General features: G+C 40.8%; 1 protein-coding gene across 1 annotated transcript in view; it reads right to left on the bottom strand.

Moving 5' to 3' along the window:
* The window catches only part of CFAP61 (cilia and flagella associated protein 61), a 117,576-nt gene that overhangs the window by 52,317 nt on the left and 46,770 nt on the right, over positions 1–18,489 (bottom strand). The window lies entirely within an intron of this gene.

The raw sequence follows: 18,489 nt of genomic DNA, 5'->3' as shown, positions 1-18,489 counted from the left end.
TCTGTGACCCTTCCTTGTCAGAGTGTTACTGACTCCTCCGTCCCTCTCTTGGCTTCCTGTTAGTTCTCTTTAGCCCTTTCCTTTTTTGGGGAGCACCTGTCCAAGACAGGGCTCAGTTCTGCACTTATCTCAAATATAAAGAGATTGCTGATGCCCGAGAGCCTCGCTTTTTCATTCTTCTTCCCTGGCCGGCGGGCTAGACAGAATTGTGTCTTGACTGCTGTCCACAAATCTTCAGTATTTCCCCCACTTCATTTTGAAGGAAGAAGTAACAGATACATGTCGCTCTTTCACCTGCGGGTCTGGGCTCTGGCTCAGCAGCCCAGCTTTGCTTCCTCTGCCCTTCCTTCTGCCTTTCTCAACTGCCTCATTTTGTCTCCCATGCATGCTCTGCAGGATTGATGTGTTTACGTAGATCTAGCAGTCCCCAGCCGAATGAATGGGAGAGTACTTGTGTGTTTCATAACAGCCACGATCCCCTGATAGGTGTTTGGATATTTTTTGGTGTGGTGTGCCGTGCATGTGCGTGTGTGTATACGTACGTGTACAAGTACATGTGTTAATCCTTTTTAAAGAAGCTTTATCGAACGTATTGTGATGTTGAGGTGCAGCAATAGCTAGCTTGTAGGGGCTGCTACAGTTGGTATTTAGTATGGGGATTGCAGAGTGACCAGCACACTGGACTCCGAGGTGGTTCAGACGAGACAGAGGGGAGCGGTGGCCATCGTCCTCATGCCAGGAGCTTCTCCGGTCCTGCGTGTATAGACTGTATACGTTACGAAGAATACACGGGAAGACTTTGTGACTGTCACTTGCTTTTTTCTTTTTCTGCGCTTCAGTAAAAGTGTTGGCAAATGAGACTGTCTCCTGGCCCCTGCCCGCTGGGGATCAGCATGGTTGTCCTTCCAGTCTAAACCATCCATCTTTCTCTTGCCTGAAGGGGGAGGGAGGTGGGCCAGGCAGAGGACAGAACTGGAGGCAGTCCATCTATGTAATGGGACTGCGGGGCCACACTTGTGGAACATTTGGACTGCTATTCTGGAGCTTTTATTTCTAGTATGTTCATTGCACAGCGTTTGAAATGTTTAATAAACCTTTATAAACTTAAAAAAAAAAAAAAGAGGGTCGCAGACCTAGGCTTATCAACGTTATTAGATCTCAAAGAGCTGAGTGAAGAAGCAAATTTCAGAACGTCCCATACCCAAAAGGTGCCATTTATGTAAAAAATACTGCCACAGGCTTCCCTGGTGGCGCAGTGGTTGCGAATCCACCTGCCAATGCAGGGGACACGGGTTCGATCCCCGGTCCGGGAAGATCCCACATGCCGCGGAGCAACTAAGCCCGTGCACCACAACTACTGAGCCTGTGCTCTAGAGCCCACGAGCCACAACGGCTGAGCCCACGTGCTGCAACTACTGAAAGCCCACGCGCCTAGAGCCCGTGCTCCGCAACAAGAGAAGCCACTGCAATGAGAAGCCCACGCATCACATGGAAGAGTAGCCCCTGCTTGCTGCAAATAGAGAACGCATGTGCACAGCAATGAAGACACAACACAGCCAAAATAAATAAATAAATAAAATTAACTTGAAAAACAAAAAAACCCTCAAAAAACACTGCCACAAGATGGTAGTGTTTTTTTTCTGTGAATACGTGCATAGAAAGAGGTCTGGATGGATGCATGCTAACAACAATGGCCACTTCTGGGGATGAGAGAGAGAACCAGGCTTGGCCACTGACCAGAAGGAATTCAACTTTTACTGCATTACCCTAACTTTTTAAAGGAGGACAGTTTCGTGTATTATTAACACATTAAGATTCCCCCCAAAATGTCTAATTATAAAAGTAAATTTCTATCTTCAGAATATTACAAAATGGTCATTTTGTTTAGTATTTTAATATTATGATTTCAGAAAAGACTGACAAATGAATTTAAGCCACTCAGCTCTAAGAAGAGGAAAGATTAGAGGTTCGCGTTAAATCATTCATTCAACTGAAGTTCAGTGGAGAACGGGGAGTTGAGGGCACTCTAGAGGTACTGCGAAGTACATAATGAATCAGATGTAGTCCTTACTCTAAGAGGCTCACAAGTAATTAGGGTGTGAGTGCACCCCCCAACCCCTCCCACCTCTAATGATCTTGCAGTGTGAAAGTTGCTAAAGCAGAGGTATGAACAAAGCACAGTGCGTGTTCACTTATTTATTCATTCTTTCATTTAAAAATTTATATTTTACACCTACCATCTGGTAGACATTAACACACTAGACGTTGAAGATTCAGCAACGAACAAGACTAACTTGCACTCCCAAAGCAAGTCAGTGAGAGAAGGAGGAAACATTAAGCTCTGCTAGATGCAGAAAATAAGAGCACGGGAGCTGCTTCAAGGTTGAGTGGTCAGAGACGTCCCCCTGGACATTTAAGCTGAGATCTGAAGGATAAGAAGTAGCCTCGAGACAGTAAGAGGATGGAAACAGTGAGCAGACAGTGCTATCAAGCATTTCTGCTGAAGAGTGGAGATGTCCTTATTTCCTGACCTGTTTCCTTCCTTGGTTTGCCTCTGACCCTTTGGTCTTCTTCGTAACTGTGCTAGTTTCCTGTGGCCACTGTAACAAATTACCACTCACTCGGTGGCTTAAAACAACAGAAATTATACTCCCACAGTTCTGGAAGCCAGAAGTCCTAAGTCAGTACAGTATCCCTGGGCAGAAATCAATGTGTTAGCAGGGGCAGGCTCCTTCTGTCTTGGATAATTTCATCTCAAGATCCTTCATCACACTTACAAAGACCTTTTACCAAAACTGAGGTAACATTTGCACGTTCCAGGGATTGGGATGTGAACATCTTTCGGGAAGTCACGTTTCGGTCTAACCTCGGGAGCACCTGGGTGCTGTGTATCCACCCAAGTGCTTCCTAGGAAGGTAAACTCAACTTGTCCGAATCCGAAGTCAGAGCACCTCCACCAAATGATTCACTCACTCTTCTTATTCCCATCTTACAAAACGGCTCCACCATCCACCTAGTTTCTGAAGTCACCCTGGAGGTTTCCCTCTTCCACAGTCTTCCTTCCCCATATGCAGTAAAACATCAAGTTCCATTAAGTCTCCAAAATATCTCCCAGGTTCATCCACAGTCACGCTTCTGGTTCAGCCCCTCATCTCTTTCCAGCACAGTCCAGTGGCCCTTGGAAAGTCTTCCTAGAAACTAGAAGTTGACGGTGTATCCCTTTCTAGTTTAAGGTTCCTGATGGTTGCTCATTAGTTATGTTGTGATTAAACAGAATCTAGACTCTTTCGTGAGGGCTCATAAGACCTCAGCTGCCTCTCCTCCATCTCCTGTCCTGCTTCCTATTTCCCACCACCCCCTCACTTCCCGCTTCAGCAACACTGAGCTGGTGCTTTCCCCTCATACGCCCTGGTCTCTAACACCTCCTTATTTTGCACATGCACATTGTTTTTCCTCTGCCAGGAAAATCTTTATGAAAGCTCCAATTTGTTTTTGAAGTTTTGACTCAAAAGCTTTCTTTTCTATGAAGTCTATGTTAATGTTCCCAAGAAGACTTAGGTATAACTCTGCTGTGGTCCCACCACAATTTTCTATCCTTCAAAACAAATCTCTGATTATAAATTCATTTGTCTTGTATGTTTATCCTGTCATTAGACCGTGCAAGGCTCACCAGGTGCTAGACCAGGCTCCCGAAGGTTAGTATATGGGATGTATTAGCTGAATGAACAGCAAGAGGCTGATGATGAAGTCTACAATGATACAAAGGAAAACACTCGCAGGCCGCATGAAAGCAGGACAATGAGCTTTTCCATATTGTTCAAGGAAACTCCTCCCTCCTGGACTGCAGTGCAGACTCCAAGCCATAGAGTATGGTGAACTTGAGCTCAGTGCACTGGTAATTCCCAGATCACTGCCCTGACATGAGACTGTAGGTTTTATCCTCCAACAGGCTAAACTGGAGTTTGTGTCTCCTGAGGACAGGAGAAAGGAGGCCATGACAAAAATCACCAGCGTTCTTCTTTTTTTGGGAACATGGGTTGTAATCATGATGCTGATTTTTCAGCCTCGCTTTGTTTAGGCCCTTTGTCATGTAGTGGCCTCCACTCCAATTCTGGGCTCAGCCTGGGACCTGCTTTGGATAAGTGACATGTGTTGGCTCTAAGCCTAGACCTCAAGAGGCCTTGTGTATTTCCACTTGGTCTCTTGCAGCTGTGCCGTCACCATGAGAACATGCCCCATCCAGCCTGCTACGGGACGAGAGGCACACGGGGCAGAGCCAAGGCCAGCCTAGACCTGCCAAGAGGCAACTGACCCCAAGACACGTGAGAAGACCCAGCCAAGATCAGCAGAGCTGCCTAGCTGACCCCAGCTGCATGAGCAAAACACACTTATTGTGGGATGCCACTGTGGTTTTGCAGTTGTTTGTTAGCAGCATTATTGTGGTAATGGACTACTGATGCAGTGACAAAATATCACAGTGAGAATCAAGTAAATACTGAAGCTCGTTCTTTGAAAAATACCAATTAAATTAACACTGGTGAGACTAATGGAAAAAAAGACACAAATACAAAATACCAGGAATAAAACACAGAAACATAGGGGACATCTATAAAGTAAGACGGTAGATATAAACCCATAAGAACATTAAATGTAAATGAATGAAATACTATAATTAAAAGACAACAGTTGTCACACTAGATAAAAATAACAACAACCAAACTTATGCTGTTTGTAAGAGACATATCTAACATGTAAGGAAATAGGAAGGATGAAAATAAAAGAGTGGATAGAGATATAACATGCAAATATGAATCAAAGAAAGCAGGTGTGGCCATATTAAAATCAGAAAAAGTAGGCTTTAAGGCAAAAAATTTTCACTAGAGATAAAGAAGGACACTTCATAACTGATTTATTTTAAGTTCAGGGAAGACATAATGACTTAAAAATTATGCACCTAATAACGTAGACTCAAAATACATAATTAAAAATTATAGACTATGAATGGAAATTGGTACATCCACAATCAAAGCAGGAGACTTTAACAGACCTCTCATGAATTGATGAAACAACTGATGAAGTCAAAAGGATAAAATATTTGACATTATTATCAAACGTGACTGATTCATATAGAACCCTGTACCTAACAACTAAGGATATACACTTTTTTCATGGACTCCAGGAACATTTACCAAAATAGACCATATGCTGAACAAAATTTAAAGGGTCAAAATCACACAGAGTAGGTTCTCTGACTTTAGTGCAATTAAGCTAAAAGCTAGTGATAAAAAGATAACGAGACTATCCAAATAGACAGAGAAAACGTGGTATGTACAAACAATGGAATATTAATCAGTCTTAAAGAGAAGGAACTCCTGCAACATGTGACGATATGGATAAACCTTGAACATATTATGCTAGGTGAAATAAGTCAGTCACAGGAGGGCAAATACTACATGATTTCACTTATATGTGGTATCTAAAAGTCAAACCCATAGAAGCAGTAAAATGGTAGTTGCCAGGGGTTGGGGGGCGGGGGAAATAAGGAGATGCTATTCAAAAGTGTAAAGTGTCAGTAACGCAAGATGAATAAGTTCTAGATCTGCTGAAAACACTGTGACTGTAGTTAACACAAATCCAGTATACACTTAAAAATTTAAGAAAGTAATTCTCATGTTAGGTGTTCTTACCATAATAAAAAAATATTTTAAAAAGATAAATAGGATATCCCCATATGTTTGGGAGTAAATATTCTTTTAAATAACTTATGAGCCGAAGAATAAATAAAATGAAATTTCAAAAATGTTGATAATGAGTACATTATACAACAAAACTTGTAAGGTGCAGCTAAATCCAAGCATAGAGGAATACTTATAGTTTAAACACTCATTTTAGAAAAGAACAACAACTGAAAATCAATGAGGGGACTTCCCTGGTGGCGCAGTGGTTAAGAATCCACCTGCGAATGCAGGGGACACAGGTTTGAGCCCTGGTCCAGGAAGATCCCACACGCCGTGGAGCAACTAACCCCGTGTGCCACAACTACTGAGTCTGCGCTCTAGAGCCTCAGAGACACAACTACTGAGACCACGCACCACAACTGCTGAAGCCCGCACGCCTAGAGCCCATGCTCCGCAACAAGCCACCACAATGAGAAGCCAGCGCACTGCAATGAAGAGTAGTCCCTGCTCTCCACAAATGGAGAAAGCCTGCGTGCAGCAACAAAAACCCAACTCAGCCCAAAATAAATAAATTTAAAAATAAAAAAAAAAGTAGTGAAGAATCCCAAAACTCAACCCACAAATACAATATGGGCAATTGATTTACGCAAAGGTGGCACTGTAACAAGGGAAAGGATGACCTTTTCAGTAAATGGTGTTTGGTCAATTGGCTACCCATACTCTTTAAATGAAACAATTCCTCTGCCACAGCACGCATGAAAATCAATTCCGTGTGGATGGTAGATCTAAATGTGAAAGGCACACCAACATGAAGTGAGGAATTGAGCAAAGTTGCCTAGGACCCATTCTTCATTACCACACCCCAAGACTGTCTACAACCCGAGTTATGCTAAATTAAGTAATAAACACTTAGCAAACTTCTAAATCATTTCTAAAGAAGATAAAACATTAAAACATTCACTACTAAGTTTAAGTTTATATACTTTTGGCTTCTTTTTTTTTTTTTTTTTTACAGAGGGGTTAAAGATATTTGGATCTATTAATGAAGCTATTTGGATATGCCACGTCAAAAAATTGTGCTGTAAAGAAGCATATACCTCTAAAAATTATGAAATTCATGAAATTTGCTAGTCTGCTAGGAAATGCTAGCATATGACAGACAATCCACAATTGTCTACTTCCTCATTTTCTCTGTAAAATGAAGGCTATAATGGTTAAAAATTATAATCAACATATATAATTGAAATTACTAGAAATGTTAAGGATAAAGGGAAACAATTTTGTATGAAAAATATTCAAGGAATGTAGAATGTGTTTTTGTTAAGGTGAAAAAGAAAGAAATTGACTCATTTCAGAATAAGAAAGGGAAGGAATAGGACAAAACCTGAATGATACAGAAAGCTGTAGAAGGTTTATGGAAAGAAATTTTATGTTAAGTGGTTGGTCAAAGCTGGTAAAGGTTGGACGGATTTACTTATAAGGTTTCTTTTTTTAATGAGCTTTTAGTATCAATAACACTTGAATGCAAAACTAGAGTTTGGCTTTTCCTCTATTAAAACAACAAAGTTTTCTTGGGTTATTGGTCTACTATAATGAGACATCGCAAAGGTTATTATTTACCTTTTAAGTAATCTGCCTAGGAAACAAAGACTCTATGTCTTATTAGAATAATTTCCTGTGCTTTATGTGGACCTTTATTATGTCCTTGACTAAGAGAACTAAGTCTTCTTGCTTTTAAAAGAGTTAAGGTTTGTTTGTTTTTACAACCATCTCACCTCCTATAGTTACTTTTAGATTCTTTATTGTTACTTTGATTAAATAGGTAACTAGGTATTTTTTCATAGTGACTTGTGGTCTTATAAAATCAGGTGTTCAAACTTTTTAAGGTGTTTGACAACCTTTGGTATTTTGTCTTCCCCAAATCAAATCCTAAATAAAAGCTTGATCCTGAATTGATTTTCCAGAGAGCCCCCTTGGAAAATCTCAAAGGATTTGTTCTTTTAGCTTGTAAAAGAAAGATATCAGAAATTAATAGATGTGTGAAGACCTAAATGTAAGGCCAGACACTATCAAACTCTTAGAGGAAAACATAGGCAGAACACTCTATGAGACAAATCACAGCAAGATCCTTTTTGACCCACCTCCTAGAGAAATGGAAATAAAAACAAAAATAAACAAATGGGACCTAATGAAACTTAAAAACTTTTGCACAGCAAAGGAAACCATAAACAAGATGAAAAGACAACCCTCAGAATGGGAGAAAAGATTTGCAAATGAAGCAACTGACAAAGGATTAATCTCCAAAATTTATAAGCAGCTTATGTAGCTCAACATCAAAAAACAAACAACCCAATCCAAAAATGGGCAGAAGACCTAAATAGGCATTTCTCCAAAGAAGATATACAGATGGCCAAAAAACACATGAAAGAATGCTTAACATCATTAAGCATTGCATTAGAGAAATGCAAATCAAAACTACAATGAGATATCATCTCACACCAGTCAGAATGGCCATCATCAAAAAATCTACAAACAATGAATGCTGGACAGGGTGTGGAGAAAAGGGAACCCTCTTGCACTGTTGGTGGGAATGTAAATTGATACAGCTACTATGGACAACAGTATGGAGGTTCCTTAAAAAACTAAAACTAGAACTACCATACCACCCAGCAATCCCACTACTGGGCATATACCCTGAGAAAACCATAAGTCAAAAAGAGTCATGTACCAAAATGTTCACTGCAGCTCTATTTACAATAGCCAGGACATGGAAGCAACCTAAGTGTCCATCAACAGATGAACGGATAAAGAAGATGTGGTATATATACACAATGGAATATTACTCAGCCATAAAAAGAAAAGAAATTGAGCTATTTGTAGTAAGGTGGATGGACCTAGAGTCTGTCATACAGAGTGAAGTAAGTCAGAGAGAGAAAAACAAATACCATATGCTAACACATATATATGGAATCTAAAAAAAAAAAAAAGGTCATGAAAAACCTAGGGGCAAGATGGGAATAAAGACACAGACCTACTAGAGAATGGACTTGAGGATATGGGGAGGGGGAAGGGTAAGCTGGGACAAAGTGAGAGAGTGGCATGGACCTATATACACTACCAAACGTAAAATAGATAGCTAGTGGAAAGCAGTCGCATAGCACGGGGAGATCAGCTCAGCGCTTGGTGACCACCTAGAGGGGTGGGATAGGGAGGGTGGGAGGGAGGGAGACGCAAGAGGGAAGAGATATGGGGACATATGTATATGTATAACTGATTCACTTTGTTATAAAGCAGAAACTAACACACCATTGTAAAGCAATTATACTCCAATAAAGATGTTAAAAAAAAAAAGAGAACAGAATGAACATAACTATGGCACACCCATATGCTGCCACCAAACAAAATGAGGAAAAAAAAAATAGATGTGTGGAGTTGCATGAAAAGCACTGTCAAACAGGAACAGATGCTTAACTTTCCCTAGGTTATATTTGTATGGGCAAGTGTTATTAATATAAATATTTCAGGAATTATATGAAGTGCCTAGGAATTTGTCAATGTCCTTGCAGTCCATATGTCCCAGTACTGCTTTGCCTGATATTAAATAAGAAAAACATAATGTTACCAATATGCTAGTTATTATTTTAAAATGTAGTATGCCACAGAAACAAGCACATTTCCTTGTCAACTGAGTAATTTTTAAATGAACTCTCATAAGATCTTTAGCCACAGCCATTTAAGTCTTTTGTCATCCACAAATAGTTATTGCTTTACTCTGATGCTTTCCTGAAAGCTCTTGCAATCAGCTACAAGCCAGAAGGTTTGTCTTCAACAAAAGGAACTGTCTTGTAGACCTAGGGTAAAGGAACTATGCAAGGTACTATGGAGGACAGGTTCTGGTGGCATTGTTTAAATAACTCTGAGATAATATCAGTGGACAGAGTAAGGATTTACAAAACTCTCATGAGGAAGCCGATGGGTTCATGAAACTGCAAACCCAAGATCAAGCAGGACAAGAATTAATTACATGGTACTAAATGAACTGATGAAGGATAATTCAGTTTTTGTTTAAAATTTTGTTCCTGGATTTGGGGACTTCCCTGGTGGTCCAGTGGTTAAGAATCTGCCTTCCAATGCAGAGGACGTGGGTTCAATCCCTGGTCCGGGAACTAAGACCCCACGTGCTGCAGGGCAACTAAGCCTGTGTGCTGCAACTACCGAGCCAGTGTGCTCTGGAGCCCGTGCGCCACAAGTAGAGAGCCCACATGCCACAATGAAAGACGCTGCATACCGCAACAAAGATCCTGAGTGCTGCAACTAAGACCTAATGCAGCCAAATAATAAAACAAAAAACAAACAAACCAAAAACAAAGAGAAGGCAGAGAAAGAGTGGAAGACAAGAAAAGAAACAAAGAACAAGGGCAATGAATAGAACCAACAGTTACAAATAAGGGAAATATTGATTGAACTATACCACTAAAATAATAATAAAATAAAATAAAATAAATAAAATAAAATAATCTTTTTTCCTGGATTTAAGGAACCACTTTCTTTTTCTCTTAAGCTATTTTTTAAGGGTTTTTTTTTTTTAATTTATTTGATTGCACTGGGTCTTATCTGCAGCAGGTGGGCTTCTTAGTTGTAGCTTGCCAGCTCCTTAGCTGTAGCATGAGAACTCTTAGTTGCGGCATGAATGTGGGATCTAGTTCCCTGACCAGGGATAGCACCCAGGCCGCCTGCATTGGGAGCTTGGAGTCTTAACCACTGTGCCACCAGGGAAGTCCCTCTTAAGCTATTTTTAACTTACAACAATTTAATAAATTATACTTTGTTTTAGCTTTTCATTTCTGGTTTATTGAAGTATAGTTGATTTACAATATTTTATTAGTTCAGGTTTACAACAGTGATTCAATATTTTTATAGATTATACTCCATTTAAAGTTGTTACCAAGTAATGACTATATTTCTCCATACTATACAGTATATCCTTGTTACTTAAACACAATTCATACGTCTTAATCCCATACCCCTATCTTGCCCCTCTACTTCCCTCTTGTCACTGGTAAACACTAGTTTAAATTATACTTTTATAAACAGAAATGAAATATTTATATTTTTCTCTCTGCCTGATCCCTCCAGAAATCAGAAACTCTTATTCAGTATTCTCATTCTCATGACAATATAGTTGTTTTCATAGGTATAATAAGAATCTGTCCTCCTTGTAATAGAACATAACTGGGAACGTTGGTTATTATGACCAAGGCTTTGATTAAAATGTCGTATTTGAGAATGATGTGTATAGAATCTAATATGACCAGACAGTTTTAAGGAACTAGGTTGATTTACGGAGCTAATGCTTACAAATCCCTCTTGGGTATCTAGTGCCTGGCTTACAGGTTTCCCAGCATTACAAGTGAGTAAAGAAGGATATTTTGGGGGACCTTGAGAAGACGGAAATTCACCCAAATCTATAGGTATTGCAAGTGAAATCTGGTGGTGAGTTCTTGGCTTGGCCTCCTAGCCTTGAGAAGCTTTTAAAAGTCCAATGTAAGCCTCCTCAAAATTCCAGCAAAGCAGGCTTTCTGCTCCTCCCCAGTCAATACTGCGTTTTCTTCTGCAGTGCCAGCATGTTCCTGAGTCACAGTGGTGAAGCTGAGAGAAAACAGATTTGGCCATATTGGGTACCTGGTCACCAGAGCTCCTTTTAACTCTGGCAAAATGGATATGGTCACCATCAATGATCCCTTCATTGACCTCAACTATATAGTCCACATTTCCAGTATGATTCTGCCCATGGCAGCAAGTTCAATGGTTTAATGGCACAATCCCATTAGCATTAAAAGCCCTATAGAACCTTCCATATTTTCCCATTGAAGCCCTAACTAACCCTCCCCCACCCCTTTGATTAAGTTGGTACATACACCTTTACTCCTGGCTATTCAGTGAGTTACACACCACTACAGAGTACTCCTGCATGTGTAATTAACTTTTCTCCTGTTAATCTGTTTACTGTCAGTTAATTTGCAGGTGCCTGACCACTTGGACCTGAGTTGACAGAGGAAAAGTTTTTCTTTCCAACAAATGCTTTTATATCAAACAAGAGAGAAATGAAAATAAATTAATCAAGCAGCTAGAATAGGAAGAACAAAACAAGGCCAAATTAAGGGAAAGGAGGTCATAGGATTAAAAGCAGATATTAATAAATTCAAAAAGAAATAAACCCACAAACTTGACAGATAAATTGAAAAGCAAGCTCTTTGAAAAAGCCAATCAAGCAAAAGAAACTTTAAAAAAAAGCAAGAAAGACAGGTTAAAAAGCAAAAACAACCTTAGGGAGAAGAAAGAGCTATAACCAGCTACAGCAGAGAAAAAATTGTAGGTAGAGCTCCAGCCTGGGCCCTTGGAAGCTGGGTCCATGCAGTTTGCAAGCATCCTAGTTAGAGGCTGCAGCAGAGCCTGCCTGTGTGAAGGCTATTTTGGTTGCAAGGAGAGTCTGGAACCATTTCCTTGACATGAACCATGCAGCAGCGATTATGAGGCTGAAGCTGGATCAGGCACAGATGTGCTGACTCTCTGAGAAACCACGCGTGTCATTAATCCGGGGAGACAGCGACAGCACCTGTGGTGGGAAGCCAAGCTGAATCTCCCAGGTGGGGTTAAAATAGGACCAGCAAATTGAAGTTGCTGATTCCGAGTGAGAATCAAGAGAGAGCCAAACAGAGAGGTCAGGAATAAAGGAATTATAGAACTCTGCACAGGCTGGGGTAAGCGAAAATAATTTTCATTTTTTACCTACAAGAGTCACTTTAATCAAGTGATCCAAGTGACACACATCAGCAGTGGAACAGGCTGAAAATGTGTAACACCAGAGAGGATGCAATGAGAACCCATCTCTCCCACCATAGTCCTGCCAAATGTGCACAACATGAATCCCATCATGGGAAACATCAGACAAACACAAACGGAAGCACATTCTACAAAATTAGGGGCCGATAATCTTCAAAAGTGTTTAGGTCGTGAAAGTTAAGGGAAGACAGGAACTGCTCCAAAATGAAAGGTAATACGACAACTAAATGCAGCTTGTCATTCTGGACTGGACATTTTTGCTAGCAAGGGCATTATTGGAACAAATGGAGAAACCTGAATGAGGTCTGGGATTGTGGATTAGATGGTAGTAACATATTCAAGTTAATTGCTTGACTTTGATGGATGTCTGAGGCTCACTGAAGTAGTGACTACTACACTCACTGAGGTAGTCACAGGTGAGTCAGCATCATGTCAGCAACTCACTTGCAAATGGTTCAGGAAGGAAAAAAAGTACCCGCAACTTTTCTGTAAAGTTAAGATTGTTTTCATATTTTAAAAAACAGAAACGAAAGAAAAGCCTTGCCTTAGTGTCACTTCTGTGACTAGGTCCATGTTGTCATTTTCTTAGACAGTTTTACCCACACTTCAATTCACGTCGCGTTTATTTTTTTCACGTAAGATTATATCGTACCCATTTCCCTTCACTGTCTGTAAACTTTTTAAAGGCTACTGCACAGCCGTACAGTGAATACTCACAAGTTTAGCCATCCCTCTGTTAAGGGAGATTTGGGTTTTTTTAATTTGTCTGTTTATTTGGATATTTTCTGTTCGTTCATTTTTAGTATTATGATTAAGCTTAGGGAAAAGTCTTGAATGTGTATCTTTTTACAGACTCAGGATTATTTCCTCAGACTTGTTACAGTTGAGGTCAAAGAATATGAGCACTTAATGGATTCTGGTAGCCATTTCTGGACCGTATTCCAGACATACAACCTTCACAGCTGTCAGAAACCGAGGACTAGTTGCCAAGCTTCTTGCCTAGAACCGAGCATCTTAATTACAACACATATTTAAAACTTAGTAGGCAACAGCGGGGAGAAAAAGGTCTTGGGTTTTAACGTGCATTTTAGTTTTATGGAAGCTGAATATTTTCCCACACTTAGTATGAATAATTTTTTGTATAGTTAGTTTTGTGATTTACTTATGTTTCTCTTTTCTCTAAAATATTTTATGTAGATTGAAATCAGCACTCAATAAAAAAAGACAAGTTTTTTTCCAAACGGAGTTGGAGACATAATATATAGAAAGCTGAAATAACTTTCTAGGCCCAAGGTGGAGCCACTCCTGCCCAGGGTGGGGATGAGGGCGTGCCAGGTCAGCAAACCAAAACTTGGGTCACTTTCGTGTCCCGGTAAAATGCAACACGACCAGAAATGCAGTCGATCCTTCAGTCAATCCCCAACCGCCGACCCAACCCTGGATCTTCTCACCCCAAACAAGGGTGACTGCAGGACCCCAGCCAATCAGGTATTTTCTCTTCCTTGTTCTTTATTCTTTATCCTATAAAAGCTTCCTGCTTTCTCGCCCATTTTGCAGTTCTCTGAAAAGAGACTGTCTACTTCATGAAGTGTTAAATAAAGTTTGTTTATATCACCTAAATTGTCTTCTTTAATCATTTTAACAGTATATATATATATATACTGCTATATACATATGTGTTTGTGTATGTATATATACATATACAAACATACACACTGGAGATACATATATATGTAGACCCACCACTGTACACTAATCATTTTTTAACCTTCGTATACTAAATGATGCTTTTCTAGAAATATCTAATTTCCTAAAGTTGATTCAAAAGAAATAGAAAATCTGAATGTATGAGTAACCTTGAGGGGAAATGGAACATCGTGAAACATGAACCTGAAGTTGGAACCAGCGTCCAAGGTGACTGTCCCTGGTCTTCCACTGAGTGAGCCCACGTGCTCCTGGAAGTCTGAAAACACCCAAAGCCAGAGCGCTATGCAGAGGAAAAAAGGTTTGCAACCCCTTAATGAAATTAACCGGCTTCATGTTGAGCTTAGAATTAATACGTTTTCCTTTGTTGCCACGTGCAAAGACTGATTTTTAGCAATTGCCTCTTCAGTTGCTTCGCTTGCTTGGATTAAACTTGCTCCGTGATATTTTAAGAGTCGTCAAAACCCCTGTGTAAACAGACACAGAACTCACAGTGACCCAAGTGCAATGGGTGCAGCCCGCGGAGAGCCAATTTAATCAAGGGGGAATTCAGAGTATTCATCACAAGCAATTGATTTTCAAGAGAAAAGTCAGCAGGATCAAACAGCCTGTTGGGATGAAAACCCTCTGAATCACCCCTACCACCGTATTTTCTAGCAACTAACTCCTGACTCCATATAGTGTAAGAGCCAAATTACTATAATTATCCTGCAACACAAGTGCCATATCAACATTATTTTAAACATGGATTTTTTGCATAATCTTTCATTATTATCATTCAGTCTCCCATTTGGAAATATAAAACAACAACAAAGCGCGATCTACCCCCAAAAGAAGAAAGGTCACCAGAGAGAACAAATAAAAGGGCTATTTACATGTGAATGTACTAAGAGAGGGGTGTTTTACAGTCAAATACACTCTTGAAATTCATTAAATGCCTTCTCCCCTGCTTCATAAATATGGGCAAAAGACACATCGCCTACTGAGAAAATAATCCCAGTACATAATGATCATAACGAATATAAATAACGCCACTTTTCTTTCAAAGACCTCCAGGTCCTATATACAAATGCATTTGTATTTCGACCACTGAGAAACGAATCTGCTTGGTGACGAGCGCAGCAGAATCATCACTTAACCAGTGGCTCCCAGTGCTGAGGAGAGTAGGAACGTGGCTCCCAGTCATCCTGTGCTCTGCGTAATAACGGAGTCTTCAGAGGGTACCCTCATTTGTTGCTGCTGTTTTTAAAGGCATTCAAAAGGGCTTAGAAACCAGTATCTGAATGAAGGTGGAAAATCAGCACTAGGTTTTATTAAATAATCAAAAGGCTTCTGGGGCAATGACCCTGACAAGACTGATTTCAAGTCTGGATGGCCTCCTTCCTGGTATGTTACCAGCCCAAGGGTTCCACCCAGGGAACCCATGCAAGAGTTTATACTGTTGATGAAGTAAAAATTCGTATTCTAAGGCAAGTCATGGAAAATTTAAACATAAACATTTTTCTCTGCCCCTTGTTCTCCTCTCTCCCCTCTGCTGTGTATCGACATTATGCATGGACCAGACCTCCCCATTGGCGGAAGTACCTGCTCAACCATAAAGAGCGACATTCTCCCCGCACCCACAAGACAACTCCTTAAAAGGTAACATTCCTTCTTGACCTTGTAAGGGATCACAGTGACCCACCACTTTGTACTTAAAGATCTGGACTGTGCAAACTCTCTACATCATTTAATGTACAGCCCCTCTGTCTCAAAAACCTGTGTAATTGTGCTTTGACCTCTAAGGGGTAAAACAGTTCTCAGAGCTTTCTGAGAGGTTGTTCCTGGGTTATAATCCTCAGTTTGGCTCCAATAAAATTTCCCATTTCTTTCTTAGATTGACTGATTAATTTTTCGTCGACACCGCCAACCTTGGAGATAATCATGTCAGCCTGGGCATAAGGCTGGAATTATTTATTTGTTTTGTCAACATCTTTAACAAAGAACTCACACAGTTACTTCTAGAAAACCAAAGTTGGCAAGAGTGGCTCAAGTTTTAGAAGGACGCAATTTTGTTACCTTCATATACTAAAAAGACATTTGGTGGTTAAAAAAGATGCAGTTTAAATTGTGGCAAACATGAGTCAGTGTATCAGGCTTTCATGAGCATGGGTAGAAGCAAGCAAGTAGAAGGGACCTTGTTGCCACGATCGGCATTATTACCATACAGCCTTGACCGCAGGGCTCCAGAGAACCGCTGACACAGGATTCTAGGTGCTGCACATTGAATCGTGTCCCCACAAAACTCGTGTTTAACCCCCACCCCTGATACCTCAGAATGTGACTAAATGTGGAGAAAGGGCCTTTAAAGAGATAAAGTAATATGAGGTCAGATGGCTGGGCCCTTAAGCCAATGTGACCGGTGTCCTTATAAGAAGAGGAGATTAGGACACAGACAGGAACAAAAGGGAAAACCACGTGAAGACGCAAGGAAAAGAATATCCAAGCCATGGAGAGAGACCTCAGAAGAAACCAACCCTGCTGACACCTTGATCTCAGATTTCTATATTTCCAGAACTGTGAGAAAGTGAATTTATGTTGTTTAAGCCCCCTGGTCTGTGGTACTCTGCTAAAACAGCCCGAGCAAACGTATACAGAGTCCTAGTGGGTCACTAGTTCAATAACTACGGAACGTACCAGGTGGTAAATACATGGTCTGAGATACAGAATGCAAACCTCTTGGCAGAAATACTGCTATGCTCTGTAGATGAGTGTTTCATCCACATTTGGAATCCAAGTTAAAAGAAGAATAAACTAAAACAGAAAGCCACCCAGGCATATAAAATCTAACCTTAGGAAGAGAGGCTAGAAGACCTGGGCTATCACTATTCAATAAATCAGACTCGGTGTAGCCGTTGTTTCTTAGCCCTGCCATCTTTGTTCCAGACATTTCCTCGCCCTGCGGAGGAGAGACCCTGAGGTAAGAAGCAAGTGTAAGTTCCATGAAAGAAATTTAAACAAGACACAAAGAAACATTTCCTGACAGCAAGAGTGATTTTCTTTCATTTAAAAGGCAACATTGCTATGTTTTTGGATGGAAATGTTATGAAAATTATATTTCAAAGGGCCTTTTAACTGTAGAGTAAGGGACTTGCCTGGTGGCGCAGTGGTTAAGAATCTGCCTGCTAATGCAGGGGACACAGGTTCGAGCCCTGGTCCAGGAAGATCCCACATGCCACAGAGCAACAAAGCCCGTGCACCACAACTACTGAGCCTGCGCTCTAGAGCCCACGAGCCACCACTACTGAGCCCGTGCGCCTAGAGCCTGCACTCTGCAACAAGAGAAGCCACCACAATGAGAAGCCCTCGCACCACAACAAAGAGGAGCCCCCGCTTGTCACAACTAGAGAAAGCCCACGTGCGCAACAAAGACCCAAGCAGCCAAGAATAAATAAACTTAAAAAAATTTAAAAATAATAAAATAAAATAAATGTAGAGTAAGCAGCACTTTTCCTGGGTGGGTTGGTTATAAGGAGCTGCCCTGGATGTTCTTCGGGACACCCATGATTCTGTTGTATGAAATTGTATTTCTCCCTGCCAAGGGCACGTCGAGGTCACAGAGACTCTGTGTGGTGGACCCCATGTACGTACTGAGATGCACCTTTCAGGGCTCTTTCAAAACCGAGACTCCCACTCCCCAGGTCACACCAGCCGTGTGACAAACAAAAGTTTTGTCTTTCACTTGCTTTCAGTTTTTTCATTTTAACTGGTAAATGTGTCGATGCCAATACAGCTGTGGAAATGCAGGCTGTGCCCTATTTTGCCTTCTGCATCATCAAGAAAATGGCCAGCTCACTCTGGTTCCAAAGTCTTTATTGTGATGATGCAGTCAACAGAAGACAGCCTGATGTGCCGTCGCTGGGCAGGGCCAGTGGTGGACCCAACTATTGTCTTGAGCCACTGTATTGTCGCTGAAGGAAAATATGCATAAACTACCAGCATACGGTCGCCGCTGCATGTTCACTAAGCTTTCAGACTCTTGCCATTTGCGGGATCTTGGATTTCATTTCGCACAATCTCCCACACAAGCAGAAAGCCCTTTCCTGAGCAGCTATGACTCTTTATGAATTCTTCCAATATTGGGGGAACTTGCTACTTCTAAACTAGGTACTCCGCTTAATAAAAAATAAACTTTTACTAGATTTTCCTTATACTGGGACGAAATCTGCATCCTTATGAGGCAGGAGATAGATGGGTCCCAGGCTGAGCAGCTGGAGTTTGTCCC

This window comes from Aethalodelphis obliquidens, unplaced genomic scaffold, assembly GCF_003676395.1.
Source record: "Aethalodelphis obliquidens isolate GAN/ISIS:26980383/991018 unplaced genomic scaffold, ASM367639v1 scaffold18, whole genome shotgun sequence".
Taxonomy (NCBI): Eukaryota; Metazoa; Chordata; class Mammalia; order Artiodactyla; family Delphinidae; genus Aethalodelphis; species Aethalodelphis obliquidens.
The sequence above is the reverse complement of the archived record's forward strand: the minus strand, read 5'-3'. Positions and strand labels throughout refer to the sequence as shown.